This window comes from Mauremys mutica, unplaced genomic scaffold (genome assembly GCF_020497125.1).
Source record: "Mauremys mutica isolate MM-2020 ecotype Southern unplaced genomic scaffold, ASM2049712v1 Super-Scaffold_100290, whole genome shotgun sequence".
Taxonomy (NCBI): Eukaryota; Metazoa; Chordata; order Testudines; family Geoemydidae; genus Mauremys; species Mauremys mutica.
Window position 1 is genome coordinate 451,413 of NW_025423305.1, and position 15,774 is coordinate 467,186.

The 15,774-nt window shown below is 51.0% G+C and overlaps 4 non-coding genes across 4 annotated transcripts; 2 read left to right on the forward strand and 2 right to left on the reverse strand.

Annotated features, from left to right (window-relative positions):
- The first annotated feature begins 212 nt into the window (after window positions 1–212).
- Window positions 213–286, forward strand: TRNAT-CGU. The gene has a single exon. It is a non-coding gene; the product is annotated as a tRNA-Thr (tRNA).
- Window positions 287–1,902: 1,616 nt separating this feature from the next.
- Window positions 1,903–1,976, forward strand: TRNAN-GUU. Its single transcript has one exon. It is a non-coding gene; the product is annotated as a tRNA-Asn (tRNA).
- Window positions 1,977–2,726: 750 nt separating this feature from the next.
- On the reverse strand, window positions 2,727–2,798 carry TRNAM-CAU. The gene has a single exon. It is a non-coding gene; the product is annotated as a tRNA-Met (tRNA).
- Window positions 2,799–9,949: 7,151 nt separating this feature from the next.
- LOC123360614 lies at window positions 9,950–10,089 on the reverse strand. The gene has a single exon (XR_006576042.1). It is a non-coding gene; the product is annotated as a U4 spliceosomal RNA (small nuclear RNA).
- Window positions 10,090–15,774: the final 5,685 nt, after the last annotated feature.

A 15,774-nucleotide genomic window follows, 5' to 3' on the forward strand; every position in this document is an offset into this window, starting at 1 on the left:
TTGTGTGTTTTTCACACACCTGAGCAATATAATTCTGCTGAAACAACTTTGTAGTGCAGACCTGGCCAAAGATTCACTCACACACAGCTTGCAAGGAAAACATCACCTGCTCCTCTGCTTTGCAGAATCCAAACACAACCAAAGCTTGTCAGGCCCTGGTGGTGATGGCAGGGAGTCAGGTGTGTGCAGACAGTGTGTTTTAACCACATACAGGCACCATGGCTTAGCTGGTTAAAGCATCTGTTTCGTAAACAGAAGATCCTGGGTTCAGCTCCCAGTGGTGCCTTGTTGACTGGTTGTTGGAGCACCTGTTATTGACTGCTGTCAGAAGACAAGGTTCAGAGCTAGGTAGGCTTTTGATCTAGCCCACTTTGCATCAAGGACAGAATAACTGTACCTGGCATTTGAGACCTGAGAGCTTCACCCTTGCCTGAAAAGTACCCACCATTAACGGGTCTGGATTCCAAATGCAAAAACCTTGTGGGAAATAGAAATGGATGTATGTTTTGTTTTTGTATGTGCTGTTCCTGGTGTGTAAAGACAGAGGCATTTTTGAATCTCTTAGAATTGTTGTTAGTGCTGCAGTGCTGAAATCACTCTCACTAACTTTATGCCATGCCATCTCTTTCGCAGTATATTTTGACCCTGGGAGGTAAAAGGCTGCTCTTTATGTGGTGTTATGGAGTGAGGTAGCAAACGTTGATTGCAGAGGTGGTGCGTGTGCCACAAAAATCGTTCCCCCCTTCCCTCCCCTGATCTGGTCCCAGAGTCCATGATTTGCATAAACCCACCCACTGACCACTGACTAACAATCTCGCCCTGCTAACTCTTCCAGCAAAACAGGCCAAAGAAACTGTATGCAAGCGCTGTACCACAGCCCCGGTGCTCTTTTCGGTTCCTTCCCACAGAACTTTCGCTCCATACCAGTCCAGTTCCTTGCTGTTGCTTGTCTAACCACTGTATGCATGTGCTATACCGTACCCTGAGCTGATTCCTGACTTTTGTGCTCAATGCAGCCTTGCCTGTCTGTGTCTCTATGGCGCAATGGGTCAGTGCGTTTGGCTGTTAACCGAAAAGCTGGTGGTTTAAGCCCACCCAGGGACAACGCTAAGCCCGTGCTGCTTCCTCGAGGCTTGTGGGGAGCCTCAAAGGTCCCATTTTGCTGCCTCTTGGCCTCAGTGCTTTCAGCTGGTGGTCCAAAGAGCAGGCTGGAGTAATCCAATGTATTTTCCTGTTGATTTTGGATCAAGGACAGAGTAACTGTACCTGACATTTGAGGCCTGAGAGCATCACCCTCGTCTGAAAAGTACTCACCATTAAGGGGTATGGGTTCCTAACGGCAGCACGTAGAGGGAGGTAGAAATGGATGTTTGTTGGTCTTTTGCAGGTGCTGCTGATATCCTTTCTGTTGTCCCTGGTGTGGAAAGACAGAGGTGGTTTTGAATCTCTTAAAATTGTTGTGAGTGCTGCAGTTGCTCACCCTAAGCTTATGTCGTTAGATCTCTTTCACGGTGTATTTTGGTCCTGACAGGTAAAAGGTGTGTTGTTAGGGAGTGAAGTAGCAAACGTTAGTTGCAGAAGTGGTGCATGTGCCACAGAAGTCGTGTGCCCTTCCCCTGCTCCCGCTCCCGTCCAAGAGTCCAGTATTTGCATAAACCCACCCACTGACCTGTGACTAACAATCTCGCTCTGCTAACTCTTCCAGCAAAACAGGCCAAAGAAAGTGTATGCGAGCGCTGTACCACAGCCCCGGTGCTCTTTTCGGTTCCTTCCCACAGAACTTTCCCTCCATAGCAGTCCAGTTCCTTGCTGTTGCTTGGCTAACCACTGCATGCATGTGCTATACCATATGCGCTGAGCTGATTCCTGGCTTTTGGGCTCAATACAGCCTTGCCCCTCCACGTCTCTGTGGCGCAATGGGTCAGCGTGTTCGGCTGTTAACCGAAAGGATGGTGGTTCGAGCCCACCCAGGGACGATGCTAAGACCGTGCTGCTTCCCTGAGGCCTGTGGGGGGAGCCTCAAAAGTCCCATTTTGCTGCCTCAGTGCTTTCAGCTGGTGGTCCAAAGAGCAGGCTGGATGCCATTCAGAAACCCATCTGCCAGCAGCCGTGCCGGAGGCTCAGGCTTAATCCTCAAAGCGGAGCACAAAAACTTTCAGCCGGGAACATTTCGCTCCCTTCCCGCCTCCGCCCAAGCGAGAAGCGGAGGAGACAGGCCGGCTCAAAGACGCCTCCCTCCCACTTCCCTGTACGCTGTGCAAAGCTCTTGGCCTGCCTCATGCCTCGTCAGGAAAGCGCGGCCATGCGGCCCAAGCCTGAGTCACGTCCGCGGCCTGGCCCGCCCCGCCCCGGCTGACAGCGCGCAGAGCCACGCGAGTCAATGGCAGGTCGAGTCGGGAGCCTCGGCTCTTTCCCCTGACAGCCACACACACAGCGCTGCCTAGCACCCCGAGAGCCTCCCTCGTGTTCTCCCGCAGCAGCCGCCTGCCGGTGTGGGTGGGAAAAGGGGACCAGGAAGCACTGCAGCCTTATTCCGGGACAGGAGGCCCTCGCCACGCCCAGGCCTGCCTCTTGCCTTCAGCCCAGGCAGCCAGAAGTGCCAGGGAGCTTCCTGGCAGGCCGCCGCTTCGCCTCAGCCACCTCTTGCCTCATGGCCTAGGCTCTTGGTGCTCTGCTGGTCACCGGCTCGCTTGAAGGCCCAGAGGGAAAAGAAACAAGCACACGTGTAGCAGAGGATGGTTTCGATCCATCGACCTCTGGGTTATGGGCCCAGCACGCTTCCGCTGCGCCACTCTGCTGCTTTTTCACACCCTCCCCCTGCCACCTAGCCGCCACTATCCAGATTAGTGCCTTACACGCTCTCGCTCTGGCAGGCAGATGCGCAGGCTGCTAGGCAGCTGCCCTGGTCACAGGATTTTACAGCTAGCTTCTACAGGGTAAAAAGGATCTATTTGGGGTTTGGACCCCATTGGGAGCTGGGTAGCTGAGTGCCGGAGACGGGAGCACTACTTAAACTGTTTTCAGTTACGCTTTCAAGCTTGTGGGGGACGAGGTTCAGCCTTGGATCCGTGTCTGCAGCAGGCAAGTGCCTCTGGCTCAATCGCCACCCCCGCCCCCCGCTGTATTAGCAGACTAAAAACCGGAGCGAACGCACACGCCTTGCAAAGGAACAGGAGCCAGGATCTCAAACAAAAGTCAACCTTTTATTAAGATGAGGTTCAAAGAAAAAAAAAAGTGTACGGTACAGAGTTTCGGCGTAGAAGTTTCTGGTGCTCAGGGAACAACATACAGCTTACCCAAGGGGTGCAAAGTTCGGTTTAAAATGGGGTGGCGTAAGAAATACATAATCTGCAATAGTCCAGACTGGGGGTAAAAGGTTAACGTACAGACACTGAGTTAGGAGGGTATGTTGTCCATATGAGGGTTACGTTCGGGTGTGGAGTATAACGAGCGGTTACGACGATGAGGATGGATTGACCCGCGTTAGGTGAGTTTTAACATTCGGTGTTTTGGAATCTTTGCCACAATCTAGTTGAAGCAGGGTCAGTATGAAGTCTGCCCTGCCATCTGTTGGTGATCTGTCGTCAAGGCCTTTTGGGGCTGATGTCATTTGCATGGTTACACCCACCCCGGATTGCATGATGGGAGTGCTTGTCCAAACGGTCATTTCAGCTGCTGCGGGATCCCCAGTCTCTTTGTTATTGGGGCAGGAGTAATCCAGTGTATTTTCCTGTTGATTTTGGATCAAGGACAGAGTAACTGTACCTGGCATTTGAGGCCTGAAAGCGTGACCTTCCTCTGAAAATAACTCACCATTAAGGGGTATGGGTTCCTAACGGCAGCGTGTGGAGGGAGGTAGAAATGGATGTTTGTTGGTCTCTTGCAGGTGCTGCTGCTGATGTCCTTTTTGCTGTCCCTGGTGTGGAAAGACAGAGGCAGTTTTGAATCTCTTAAAATTGTTATTAGTGCTGCAGTTGCTCACCCTAAGCTTATGTCGTTAGATCTCTTTCACGGTGTATTTTGGTCCTGAGAGGTAAAAGGTGGGTTGTTAGGGAGTGAGGTAGCAAACGTTAGGTGCAGAGGTGGTGCATGTGCCACAGAAGTCGTGTGCTTCCCCCCCCCCCCCCGCTCCCGTCCAAGAGTCCAGTATTTGCATAAACCCACCCACTGACCTGTGACTAACAATCTCCCTCTGCTAACTCGTCCAGCACAACTGTTCTGCCAGGTTCTCATTCCACACTATATTCCCACAAACTTAAGCTTTTAAGTAGCATCAGATATCACCTGTTTCAGTATAACTAAAATTTTTACTTATCTGTCTATGATTTTAGGTATATGCTATATTACATTAATTGTAATAGAATAATAATTAATTCTATTTTTCAACTAAAGAGAGAAGAAAACCATAAATTGTGTATTTAGATATTTCAGAACTATCTCAGGATGCTAAACACAAATATTTATTTTCAATCTCTCTTAAATTGCTATTCTTTGGAACCCATGTCCCTTGTCTAACGATTTTTATGTAGGTTCGGGTGAGTCCTGAAATCATGAACTGCTAAGTACCGTTCTACTGTTTTTGATTCATATGACCAGGATTACTACACTTTATTACTCTTGCCCTATTAAGAAAGAGTTTGGGCATCCCACAGCAGCCAAAATCTCCATTTGGACAAGCACCCCCATCATGCAATGCGGGGTGGGTGTGACCATGCACATCAGCAACAAAAAGCCTTTACAACACATCACCAACAGATGGCAGGGTAGAGTTCATTCTGACCCTGCTTACATCCTCCTCCAGCCAAGAATTGGTGATCCTGATAAATCACACTCCTTATACCAGCTCACTGGTATTGAATGCTGAAGTTATGGCTAGCAAAAGTAGCCACCCATCTCTGCCCTGTAGCATCCAGCTTAGCCCTTGTTAACACACATGTCAGTTGATTGTTCTCTGTCCATACCTGAAACTGAGCACCGGACAAGTAGTCTGGAAATTTCTCAGTGATGGCTCATTTCAAGGCCAAGAACTGCAGCTGGTGGATGGGATAGCGAGTTTCCCTATCGGACAGTCCTCAGCTGGCAAAGGCCACAGATTTACATTTGCCTTCCACTTCCTGGTAGGAGACTGCTCCTAGACCCTGCAAACTGGCATCAGCATGCAGGATAAACAGTATGTTGGGTCAGCAGGGACTAGGACTGGCACATGAATCAGGCAAATAATGATTTCCCATAAAGCCCTGTCACATCTCTCATCCCGCCATGTCCCCAATGGAGAGGAGAGGAGCCCCTCCCCTGTCCCAGCCCAGGCACACCAGATCTTTGGGGGGAGATGTCCATGGCCCAGCCCAGGTGTGCTGGAGCTGCTGGGGAGAGAAGTTCTTTTCTCAGCTCAAGCCCACCACTGATGTTGAAGTGGGGGAGAGGTATCTCTCACCTGGTTTTTAGATGCTCGGATGAGAGGGAGCAGGAGTAAGATTTTTCTTCTCCTTCCATTTCAAACTTTTCACCCCCCCCAACCACTTTCTACTCTAGCCTGATCTCTCTCTCATGTCTCCAGGGCCGTCCTTTGCCATAGGCAGCCGCCTAGGGCACCACTAGGTCTGGGGGCACTGCTCTGCTGGGAGTCTGGACAGATGGGAAGCAGTGGAGCATGTAAGAGCAGGGCTGCTGGGTCCTAGAGAGAGCCGAATGCAGCACAGTCTGAGAGAGGGGATTGGCTGCTGGGGTCTCTGGGAAGGGGAGGGGGAGCGGTTGGGGAAGGAGCTCACCTGTGAGTGTGACTCTCCCCCCAGCTGAGGTGAGGTGAGGCAGGCTCTGCAGCTCTGGAACCAGTATCCTCTGTTGTCCCCCATAACATCCATTCTTCTCCCACCCCTGCCCCATGGAGCACCCCCTCCTTTCTCCCTCCTCCCCAGGAGCATCCCTCTCTCTCCCCTCCCTCCCCTCCGTCAGGGCTGGGTTGGGTGAGGTGCTGGGGGGTAAGTGGCGGGAGGAGGCTGGCTGCCTGCCTGCTGAGGAATGAAAGGGAAAGTAACTCACTTCCTCGGCCAGGATTGGAATGTCACACAGGGCTGGGCTGGGATTAGCCAGATGTGTGAAAAATCAAGACAGGGGGTTGGGGTAGGGTGAGCAGATGTCCCTATTTTATAGGGCCAGGCCCAATTTTGGGGTCTTTTTCTTATATAGGCTCCTTTTACCCCCCACCCCCATCCCCTGTCCTGATTTTTCACACTTGCTGTCTGGTCACTCTGGGTGGGGGTAATTGGTGCTTATATAAGACAAAGCCCCAAATATCAGGACTGGCCCTTTAAAATCAGGACATCTGGATCTGGTCACCCTAGCTGGGGAGCGCGTCTCTCCCCCGGGCTGGCAGCTGCCAGCGATCCATCTCATCCGGGGGGAGCTGCACAGGGCAGGATGAGCTGCTGTGGCTTCATGGGTGACCTGTCCCTGAGATCAGATGCTGTGCTAACTTCACCATGGTCCGTAAGGCTGGTGGTGGTGCCCATTGACGTGTGATTGGACCTGAGGGTTTGCTGCTGCTGTTGCCACTCTGCACCCCAAGAGGTGGATTTTGGGGTCTACTGCAGCTGTTGGACCAGCAGGCTGGGGGTGAGCCAAGCATGAAAGCAGTACTGTGTTGTCATTTAGGTTGTCATTTAATAACTTTGTTTGCCAAAAATTCTTGCTAACAATCCTGAATCCAATTTCAATATTTAAAAAAAAAAATCAATATCTTAGCCAAAAACAGAAAATTAAGTTGTTGACAATTATTAGAGACAGGTTTGGTTTGAGGCAGGGAGTGGGCCAGTTTTCATCAGCGAAACCAAAAATGTTGACTGACTTCCCCATAGCCTGTTACTCCTGATAAGATCCCTCCAGCAACTGTAATATGCTCATCTCCTTACCAGTGTATAGAGCAGGGGTCGGCAACCTACGGCACATGTGCCAAAGGTGGCCGGTGAGCTGATTGTAGATGCTACGCAGTGGCAGGCTGAGCGGCTCAGCCCATCACTGCTCTGGGGTTCTGGCTGCTGCCCTATTGCCAGCTGGGATACCGGCCGTCGGCCCCACTCAGCACCTGCTGCTGGCCTGGGGACCCCCAAGGAACCCCAGGCTGGCAGCGGGCTGAGCAGGCCGGCTGAACCACTCAACCTGCTGTCAGCCTGGGGTTCCATTCACTCAGCCGGCAGCGGGCTGAGTGGGCTGGTGGCGGGCTGAGCAGGGCTGGTGGGGGGTTGAGTGGCTCAGTCTGCTGCCAGTCTGGGGTGCTGGCAGCACTCAGCCTACTGCTACTCCGGGGTTCCGGCTGCTGGCCCCTTGCCAGTCAGGAGTCCAGCTGCCGGCCCCACTCTGCCTCCTGCCAGCCTGAGTGAGCAGAATCCCAGGCTGGTAGCGGGCTGAGGGGGGTTGGCGGCCAGGATCCTGGCTGGCAGGAGTTGGTGGTCAGAACCCCAGACCAGCAGGGGGCTGAGCAGGGCCTGGGATCCTTGTCTAGGGTTCCAGCCACAAGTCCCGCTCAGCCCACTGCTGGTCTGGGGTTTCATTTACTCAGCTGGCAGCGGCCAGAGCAGGACCGGTGGCCAGGACCTCAGATAATAACAATAGTTTATTTATATAATATAGAGATAGAGAGAGACCTTCTACAAACGTTAAAATGTATTACTGGCACGAGAAACCTTAAATTACAGTGAACTTGGCACACCACTTCTGAAAGGTTGCCGACCCCTGGTATAGACTGACCATATGTTGTACTAAGATTCTCCTGCTTTTTTTTTTATCCTGTGAGTCAGTATAGCTTTTGCCAGCCCAGAAGTTGGGCAGCCAATGTTTTACGTTTTCACAATGTTTTCTCCAACTTTCATAAAGTAATTACATAGTTAATATGAGTTAAAAAGGCCAGGGACACTTCCTTGTGAAGAATCTGTACAGCAGATCATGCTAGAGCTGTGAAAATGTTAGTTTTTGATGGAACTTTAGAGGCAGTGATTTATCATGTATTTTATCATATGAATGTGCTGCTATTGCTAATGTCTTTCCAAACAAAAGTAAGGCACAATAGGACTTCTGTACCATTTCTGTGCTACGTTAATCTAGATGAGATGATTCTGTGCTGGCTTCATTTTGGTCACTTTGTCCTTTACCTAGCAGTAAAACTAGGGTTATATTTTCCCACTGTTTGGAGACCCAGCTTATTAAACTGATTTTGCAGCCAAAAAAGCCAGAAAGATTGCTTTTAATTAAAAACAAATCTTTGTTTCAATACCTCTTCATATAAATTTCCAATAAAATTTTGACAAAATTAAAAAAATTATACTATTTGCATCATTCTGTCAAATCAGAATTTTTTCTATAGTGCTACTTCTTTAGTGCTAGTGCATCAGCATTACATTGTGCTTCATTAAGTTAAACTGGTTTTAATAATGTGAATGTGGCAAGTTTTCCAATACTGTATGCTTTTATTTGTGTTGCTAAGAGCAGATCAGGCACAGGGGCACCAGTTTAATAATCTCGCCTAGGGCACCATAAATCCTAAGGACAGCCCTGCATGCCTCAATTCTCTTTTTCCTGGCCTTGTTCCAGAGCCCTCACAACCCAATTCTCTGCCCTAACGTTGAGCCCTCTACTGCACCCTGAACCTCTCATTCCAACCTCACCCCAAAGCCTGCACCCCCAGAGCCAGTGCTCTCATCCCCCTGCACTCCAACTCTCTGTCCCATGTAGCCTTATTTAGGGTGTACTAATAATATTAATTTGGAAAATATGATGAAAATTTAATTTATTAGCTTACATTTTATTTAATTTAATTGAGTTATAAAGTTACAGTTGCATTACTGCTATTCAAAAGATACATATGGCATTATATGCAACAAAGTTTTGGTTAATATACTCACACCCTTCTTTGATAACCTGGTGGTAAGAGACACAGGACCAGCCTTGCAGTTCAGGTTTCTCAATTCTTGAGTGAAAGATGCAGTGCTTAGAAAAAGCTAATGTTACTTTGGGTTTACTTGAATAAGTTAAACTTAAAATCAAATCCTAATAAACAAAGAATAAAAACTTAGGGAAACCGAGCTTAGCCGAGTTACTTTGAAACTTAAAGTTTAAGAACAAGTACAGCCTACTGATAGTAAATAGAGAGAGAGTGGAGGAAGTAAGTCAGAATGATAGAGCGACGTGCTCTAGCGAGGTGGGTTACCTCTTTTATAGGGCACAAGCGCCGGAAATCCTTCCTCCTATGCCCAAATTTCATTCCTTACCCACAAAAACGTTAGGGTACGCTTACTTCATAGGCTAGTAAGTTTGTGCGTGTTGATGACATGTACATATGCACATAAGTTCCCTTGTGGTGTACATGTTAATTCTGTGGGTACAACACTGAAAAACCCCTTATGCCATTCTCCATTGTCGATTGGTCTAGGTAAAGGTCTTAGACAGGCGTGGGTACTTCTCTCTGTAATTAACAAGATAAAGGTCAATTTTCCTTTCTGAGTAAAAGGTCACACTATAGAGATGCTAACTTTGCCTTAGCTTAACATACAGGATATGGCCTGTAGGTCCTCTTAAGTCATGTGCCCCAGTCCCCTAATCATTTTTATTGCCCTCTGCTGGACTCTCTCAAGTTTGTGCACATCCCTTCTCATGTGGGTCCCAACCCCAAAAGTACTCACATTTCACCCCAATGGCTCCAAAATGTACATAGGGTGCTGCCATGGTCAAGTCACTCCCGAGCTCTCCAGTGGAGCCTGCTGGCAGAGAACAAGGTGAAAATTAGCCAGGACCTTGCTCAGTCAATTCCCTCTGCTCCCAGCAGGTGGTATCGGAAACCTCCAAGATCGCTCACTTCCCTTTCTCTCATCAGCTTCAGGCCCCAGGGTTACAAATGCACAAACCAGTTGAGATTCTCCCCTGGGCTCAGGGTGTGGGGCTGCTCTGAGGGGATGGACTTGCACATTTGGGATATTAGTGCAAAGATACAATTTCAATTTCTCATAGAGAAAACTGAGGGCATTGGGAAAAGTTTTCAACTAGCAATAATCACGCCTCAGATTAACCTCATTGGCTATGATACTGCCACTTCTTATTTAGTGAAAGGAAAGCTGCAGTGACAGCCTGGTTACTGAGATGCAAAACTCTTTCCTCCTGGGAGAAACAAGAAGTTAGAATTAGAAATTTACATAGTTTGTTCCAATGTTGGCACAGGTTTAATTTTGCTTCTGTGTAGGTTTGTTTCAGGCTGTGACTGGTTTGGTTTATTGGGTTGTTTTGTTTTTTTTAATTGGAATGGAGCTTTTAATTGACATTTTCTGGATTCGAATGGCTGATCTGCAACACCAGTTTTGACATAGTTCTGCATATTTTATACAGATTTGGCCAGTATTCAAGGATGTGATTCCTTTATGGGAGGTTTTAGTGGTCAGGCTTATTTATTTTATGTTATTTTCTCATCCTGCTGTAGCACACCTTTTTGATAAAATGTTGAAATTATTAATTTATGGCATTTGTTAATTTTTATTTTTAAAAACAAAGTTTTTCTTTATGTTTGGGTTTTAAATTAAGCATTGTTTTTTGTTTCAATTTTTCATTTAGGTTTTTGTTGTTGATGGGATCTTTAAGAACTTTGGATTTAAATAATATTTTTATCTCAAGGTTCCAAAGACTCAGACAAGGTTTTCATCTCGAGGCCAAAAGACCAAAAACATCAAGACACTTGATCATGTCCTTGGATAGACCAAGAGACGACTCACACTTGATCTGAGCTCATAGTATTAAAATTTGGACAGATTTAGATTATTAAAGTAAACCCTGTTTACTATTTTATTTTAATAAAGGTTGTATTGCTCCCATAAAGGATGGAGCCAGCCTCCCAATTTTTTTTGTCTAGCCCACCTCAGTCCCCCACCAAATGAGAAGAGTCTGATGCCACCCCTGCTGGTCACTGGGTGTCACTGCTGCTCCATGGGAAACACAATCTGTGCATTACCGTGACCGGTCCCTGGGTGTCACTGCTCCTAGAAGGCAGACACACGCTGTGCATTACACCACCTGGACACTGGGTGTCACTGCTGTATCAAGGGAAACACCTTCTGTGCATTACCCTGAATGACCACGAGGTGTCACTGCTGCGCCAACGGAGACACCTTCTGTGCATTACTCTGACTGCCCACTAGGTGTCACTGCTGCGCCAAGGGAGACATAAGAACGGCCAGACTGGTTCAGACGCAAAGTCCATCTAGCCCAGTGTCCTCCTGTCTTCTGACAGCGGCCAGTGCCAGGGGCCCCAGAGGGAATGAACAGAGCAGGGAATCATCCAGTGATCCATCCCCTGCCGCCCATTCCCAGCTTCTGGCAAACAGACGCTACAGGCACCATCCCTGCCCACCCTGGTTAATAGCCACTGATGGACCTGTCCTCTGTTCATTTATCTAGTTCTTTTTTTGAACCCTGTTATAATCTTGGCCTTCACAACATCCTCTGGCAAGGAGTTCCACAGGTTAACTATGCAACTGCCCTGAGTTTCCCCCCCCCCGGGGGGGAGATGGAAAAGAGGATGAGGATGAGGAGAGCCATGATGTGTCTGTCACTGGCTGGTGCCTCAGTTTCCTCTAGGCAGCAGTGCTGCAGGCTCCTTTGGTCAGTGCCCATGCAGCTGTGTCGGGGGAAGGGGGAGTAAAGGCTCATGCCCCCCAGCCCCACGCCCCTCCCCCAGCAGCTGGGGAATCCAGGCCAAATGTAACCCTGGTAGCTGGGCCGGGATAAGCCTGGGCCAGGGTAGGGCTGGGGAGGAATTGCGGGGGAGACAGATGCACCTGCTGTGAGGGGAGATCCTCCCATTCCCTGACAACCCCCCTCACTCCTTGCAGCACGGCGCCCCCTAGCACTTCTTACTCTGTCGTGGGGGTGTCTGCTGCCTGCTTCTCCCTTAGCATCGTCTCTCCCCACCCTGGGGCACTGGTGTCGCCCGTCCTGTGCAAACAGGCAGGCCCTAGTGTGCCCCATGGCAGTGCCCTGGAATTGGGGGGGCAGCTGTTGGATGGAGCCATATCAAAATATGGGGGTGGGCAAGGCTGGGGACCAGGACTCCTGGGTTCTCCCCTCAAATGTGGGAGGGGATTGGGGGTTAGGGGGTAGAGAGGGGGAGGGGCAGGGCTGGGATCCAGGGCTCCTGCTTTTTCTGGTTTTCTCGACCTCCTGCAGCTGCCTTGGTCCTTTCAGTGCATTTCCTGTTCCAAATTCATTTGCTGACTTGTGCAACCCTCCCCAGAGGTGGCTGCATCTCAGTGTTGGGTGAGGCTCCCTTGGCTGCATCACCTCCTAACCAGGTCTCTCTCCCCCTGCAGGTGACCCTGCAGCACTCGGCAAACATCCGCAAGATCATGGGGCGCTTTGAGCATTGGGCAGGCAGGGGCCAGGCGCCCAGCCCACCCCCCCGAGAATGGGACCCAGCCCCCCCTACTTTTTACAGGGATTAAAGAGGGGCAAAGGGGGGCAAATCAGAGGAGGGGGGTGGCCAGGGTCTGAGCAGGGGGTGGAAATTGACTGGTCGGGGGGTCAAGCAGCTGGAGGCAGAGTTAGGAGAGGGGCTGAAGGGCAAAGTCAGGGAGGGGGGAAGGAGCCGGGTTAAGCCCAGGGGGAGGCGCTGCCAGAGGGTTAAACCCCGGCACAGGCAGGGGCAGAGGGGTAACAGTTACCCCGGGGGGCTGAGACTCCAGTGTTTGCAAAGATGCAGGGGGGAGCAGAGGGGCTTTTCTATTTCCCCTCCCACAGGCAGCACCTCTCAGCATGGGCTTCCCAGGGCTGGGCTCTTAAAGGCACAGGCACCCCACTGCCTAGACACTGCAGCTCCTCTCTGATGTGACCTACTGAGGTGCTGCAGTAGGAGAGTCAATTCAGTGAAACCGGGCATTCCCTATACGCCCCCCAGCCAGGGGGCTGTGCACCCCCTCCCCTGAAATTCCCCAACACCCCCACCCCCAGTGGTCAGCTAGTTACATGCAGCGCTGCCAATGTTGTCACTGGTTGCAAATTTGATGGAAATTGCAACGTTAACACACACGTCAAAAGCAGCTCCAACGTATGAAAAATACTTGTACCTGAGAAAGTAAAATAGGTTTGAAAAGTCTGGACAAAGCCGGGTTTCCTCACCCAGCTGTTGTGTTTGCTGACAATGTCGGTGCATTGGCTTCGGCAATGTTGGCCAACCTCAGAATTTCAAAGAATGATTTGGAAGCAAGGTGTGAATGAGCTCTCCCCTGACAGCTAGTGACGAGCCAGGGTTGGGGGGAGGCTTTGGGACCAGACTGTATTTACATGAACTCACCTACTCTGCCAAGGTGTCCAGCAGACAGAGCTGGGCCACCTCTGCTCTAGGTGCCCAGAGGAGAAGGGAAGGTGTGTGGGGCTCCAGCCTGGGGCTCTTCTTCTCTCCTGCCAAGCCCTGACTATCAATCCCGGCCCTGACCCTCCTTTCTTCAAGCGCCATGTGGGCCAGAGGAAAAGTGTGGCAGGATGCACCAGGGCCAAACTTGTGGGCATCAGGTGAAGCAGCAAGAATCCCAACCATCAGGGTAGCAAGTTCTAGAGCCCCAACCCATTGTGGCCACCCCAGCCAGAGACCTGGCTCTAGGAGGTGTGAGTCACCCAGCAGGAGGGGAAAGATTTGCTCTTGCACAGCTGGAGACAGGGAAGTTGGGCACTGGGAGCTCCAGGGCTTTACCACAAGCCAACACAAGGTCTCACTGAGATTTGAACTCAGATTGCAGGATTCAGAGTCCTGAGTGCTGCCCGTTACACTATGGGAGCAGCTCATGCTGCTTTCTCTGCACATCGGTGACCCTCACGGGGCTGGCTTGTGTAAGGGACTGTTGGCCCCTTAAAACTTAGTGGGGGTTTTGAATGGCTAGTTCCCAGCACCAATAGAAGGGGGAAGGGTCAATGGGAAATCAGGACCCTGAGACTGACAGTCCCCAGGGGCAATGGGGAGAGGCCAAAGCTCCAAGTTAGCCGCACTGACAGGCCAGGCAGTGTAATGAGGGAGTCACCAGGCCAGGGGGTCCCATCCTCCGTGGGAGCTGGAACTGCCTGGGCCAGAGTGGGGCGGAGCTAAGGAGAGAGCAGGAGCCCGAGAAGAGCTGGGGAGCAGAGCTGCACCAGCCAGGCAGAACCAGAGCAGATCCGTGCTGGGAGCCGAGCCGCAGCAGCACGAGCCGTAGAAGCTGCCCAGGGAGCAGATCTGTGCTGGGAGAAGAGCTGCAGCAAGCGGAGCCAGAGGAGCAGCCCAGGGAGCTGGAGGCAGAGCCGCAGCAGCACTGGGGCTGGAGGTGGGTGCAGTGAGCAGCGTGGGAGAGCGAGGGGGACCCTGGGCATAAGGCCCAGTGCAAGGAGATGCCACCCAACAAGAGATCTTGCAGGCCAGACTTTTGGGGGTGGGGGGATCATATCCCCTACATGGGGGCTGACACTGGGAACAAGGGGCCTGTCACCTAGAGCTCGTGGCCACTGCCAGAGCAAGTGTCCAGCCCGTGGTGTCCCTGCAACACAGCCAGGGCCTGGGGAGGAGGCCTGGGACATGTGAGGGAGAGACTGTGACCTGCCCTGACCCTCCAGAGACGCTGGTTGTGATCTCCCTGCGCCACAGAACAGGGTGACGTGTTTTCCTTTCCCATCTTTCCTTGTGTTTTACATTGATTGCTGGGTAATAAATGGTGTTTGCTTGAAGCACATGCAATGAGGAGTGGGTCAGGGAAGTGCCCAGAGTGGGGACACTGTAGCCCCTGTTCAAGTGATCATGACAAGATTGGGGGTCATCAAACCCCTCAGGATTCCTGGGCCCAGCCTTGTCAGGGTTACGAGGTCTCTGCCACACACGAGAGTAGAAAGAGCCTCCTTGGGGTCAGGCAGCCTCTGGGTAAGGGGGTGGGGACTCAGATCCTTTCTCCCGCCAATTGCACCAGGGTCATGTATAAACCAGGGAAGTTCCCCACAATAGCCGGACCTGAACCCCCTGTACACTGTCCTCATTGCTTCTCTGTCTCTCTTCCCCTCATCTCTGCTGCTCCACTTCACCATTCACCCCAAGAGCGAGCAGGCAGGCAAAACAGAGGCAAAAAAAAGTCCCAGGAACCCCTCCTCTTTTTCTGCACAGCCACTGCCTGTCAGCAGGATTCCTCCTCCTCCTCCTCCCTCCTGTGCCTCAGTGCGACTGAATCTCCGCACCTAGACAGCCGGTCCGTCCGCTGCACCCCAATCCCCCATGCCTGAGCCTCCCTTCCAAAACCCTGCACCTGGCTCCATAGAATTAAGTCTCACGTATCGCTGGGAACTCGACTTCTTGTGCCCAGAGAGTCTTGGCCCCCCTCAGCAGATGACCTGAGAAACACAATGTCCACCTTTTCCACAGAAGTGCTTGGAGGGGTTTATTTTGTGTTACCATGTGGCCTAATGGATAAGGTGTCTGAGTGTAGATCAGAAAACTGAGGGGTCAAGTCCCTTGGTGGTTGTGTTTCTGCAGTTTTACCGTTGTGCTGAATGTCCTGCTCCTTTCAAGGCTAGAAACTCTTCTTGGCTGCTCAGGTGAGTCCCTGAGCTTGGGCTCTGCAGTAGGGAAACATAGAATGGGCTTCTGCCCCTAGTTTAACCACCTGAGCTTTAACAAGGAGAGATGGGAGCTGTCTTTCCCAACATGGCAGGGAGAGAGTGAGGCAGGGTGACCCTCAGGAATGGTGCCAGAGGGCTGCTGGGCAGTGACAGGCAGGGATTGGGGATGGAAGCTCC